The sequence below is a fragment of the Nansenia antarctica genome, assembly GCF_963989245.1.
Source record: "Nansenia antarctica genome assembly, chromosome: 2".
Lineage (NCBI taxonomy): Eukaryota > Metazoa > Chordata > Actinopteri > Argentiniformes > Microstomatidae > Nansenia > Nansenia antarctica.
The window spans coordinates 87,631,164-87,634,047 of record NC_137675.1 but is presented as its reverse complement, the minus strand read 5'-3'; the positions used below and the strand labels follow the sequence as shown (position 1 = coordinate 87,634,047).

The 2,884-nt window shown below is 48.0% G+C and overlaps 1 protein-coding gene across 1 annotated transcript in view; it reads right to left on the bottom strand.

Annotated features, from left to right (window-relative positions):
• Window positions 1-2,884, bottom strand: part of LOC308150829 (E3 ubiquitin-protein ligase TRIM35-like) — a gene marked incomplete at both ends in the record, with an annotated part of 100,206 nt that overhangs the window by 80,860 nt on the left and 16,462 nt on the right. The window lies entirely within an intron of this gene.

Here is a 2,884-nt window from a genome sequence, read left to right as displayed (position 1 = left end):
GGATTAAAAAGCTAAATCCATCAGCTAAATGTTATACAGTATGTTACTAAGGCAACTGTACTGATCCAACTCAACAACTATGCTTACTAGAGAGAAAATAATAATCGATAGATAGATTATATTATATTATTACATCATGCAACCCTGCCTACTCCCAATTAAACATTCCCTCTTATAAATAGGGTGTGTATATATGATATAATAATAATAATAATTATTATTATTATTAATATTATTATTATTATTATCATTATTATTATCATCACCATTAATATTATTATTATCATTCCCTCTTATAAATAGTGTGTGTATATAATATAATAATAATAATAATAATAATTATTATGAATATTATTATGAATATTATTGTTATTATTATTATCACCATTAATATAATTATAATTATTTATAATAATATATATTGTATATTGTATGTATATTTATTTAGTATATTGTTGATATTATTATTAATAATAACAATAATAATAATAATAATAAGAATACTTATTATTATATGTATGTTGTATAATAATATTATGATATAATAATGATGATAATAATAATAGTAATAATAATAATAACAATACTACTACTACTAATAATAATAATAATGATGAATAATATATTATAATATTACTTATATTATATAAGGGTGTGTACTGTACTGTGTATGCAGCGGCAGAAGGGGAATTCTCCCCAGCTGTAACCATGGCAACGTCACCCTAGCCTAGTCTGTCTTCTTCTCTGCCGCCGGTTCTGTCTGCGCGGGAGCGCCCTCCTCTGTTTCCCCTCGGAATGACATGCATTTCTCTTCCACTTCCTCTCTGCATTGCACAACGTGCACTTGAGACATCAGAACGGTTAAGAGAAAGGACGGGAAAAAACTAAGGATGTGGAGGAGGGAGGAGGCAGGAGAAGGGAGGAGGAGGGAGGAGGAGGAGGGGAGGGGAGGGGAGGGGGGATACAGACTTAAAGAACAGCAGCAGAGAGGAAGAAAATAGGAGGGAGGGAGGGAGGGAGGAGTGAAAGAGAGTGGATGTTATAGAGAAGCAGATAGAGAGACAGAGAGAGAGAGATTGAGAGAGAGAGAGAGATTGAGAGAGAGAGAGATTGAGAGAGAGAGAGATAGATAGATAGAGAGAGGGGCAGACAGAGGGAGGCTGACACACAGAGAGAGAGAGAGAGAGAGAGAGAGAGAGAGAGAGAGAGACACAGAGAGAGAGTGAGAGACAGACAGTGAGAGATAGAGATTGTGAGTGTATAATGTTATGCGATACAGCGAGAGTGAGAATGAGAGACAGAGCCAAGAGGAAACATTTTGACAGCCAGCAGCATCCCAATCGGACTATTCTCTGAAGGAACAAGAGAGACGGTGTGTGCGTGTGTGTGTGTGTGTGTGCGTGTGTGTGTGTGTGTGTGTGTGTGTGTGAGTAGGACGGTCAGGGAAAACAGAGGATATACAGACAAGATGGCTGAGGTGTCCTCTGCATCCGAGTCTGGTGAGTAACCGGGGCTCCTGCACGCCTGTCTCACTACATGGATCCACTCACCTCCTTCTCCTCACAACTGGTGGTACCACGCACGGGAGGGAGGGAGGGAGGCAGGGAGGGAGGGAGGGAGGGAGGGAGGAGGGAGGAGGGAGGAAGGAGGGAGGGAGGAGGGAGGAATGTTAGAAATTGTATTTCTCTCCTATAACCTCACTTATCTACTGTACTTCCTGTCCCCTCAGAGTTTTGTTGTTGTTGTTGTTGTTGTTGTTGTTGTTGTTGTTCTCATTCAAGCGCTCTCATTCAAACGGCCTCTCATTCACCCATTCACACACACATTCCACACACCAATGGCGGCCAAGCTACCATGCAAGGCGCCGGCCGGCCCCGCTCACTGGGAGCAAATTTGGGGTTCAGTGTCTTGCCCAAGGACACTTCGGCATGTGGCGGTTCAGCCGGGGCTCGAACCGCCAATCTGCCAACCCTGCGATCATTAGACGGCAGCTCTACTTCCTGCGCCGCAGCAGTTGTGTGACGGTCATCTTACAGTCCAGTTGTGTGACGGTCATCTTACAGTCCAGTTGTGTGACGGTCATCTTACAGTCCAGCTGGGGTCCTTTCTTTTCAACCACAGCCGGATGCTGATTGCCGGTCTGCAGCCTCTGACACGCGACCTGATGGCTTGCCAGAGGGCCTCCTCCTCCCTCTCCTCCTCCTCCCTCTCCTCCTCCTCCTCCGTTCCTCCTCCCTCCCTCTCCTCCTCCTCCTCCTCCTCCCTCTCCTCCTCCCTCCCTCTCCTCTTCCTCCTCCTCCTCTCCTCCTCCTCCTCCCTCTCCTCCTCCTCCTCCTCCTCATCCCTCTGTTCCTCCTCCTCCTCCTCCTCCCTCTCCTCCTCCTCCTCCTCCTCCCTCTCCTCCCTCCTCCTCCCTCTCCTCCTCCCTCTTCTTCCTCTCCTCCCTCTCCTCCTCCTCCTCCCTCTCCTCCTCCCTCTCCTCTTCCTCCTCCTCCTCTCCTCCTCCTCCTCCTCATCCCTCTGTTCCTCCTCCTCCTCCTCCCTCTCCTCCTCCTCCTCCTCCCTCTCCTCCTCCCTCTCCTCCTCCCTCTCCTTCCTCTCCTCCCTCTCCTCCTCCTCCTCCTCCCTCTCCTCCTCCCTCTCCTCCTCCTCCTCCCACTCCTCCTCCTCCCTCTCCTCCCTCTCCTCCTCCACCTCCTCCCTCTCCTCCTCCTCCTCCTCCTCCTCCCTCTACTCCTCCTCCACCTCCCCCTCCCCCTCCTCCCTCTCCTCCTCCTCCTCCTCCTCCTCCCTCTCCTCCTCCTCCTCCTCCTTCTCCTCCTCCTCCCTCTCCTCCTCCTCCTCCTCCCTCTCCTCCTCCTCCTCCTCCCTCTCCTCCTCCTCC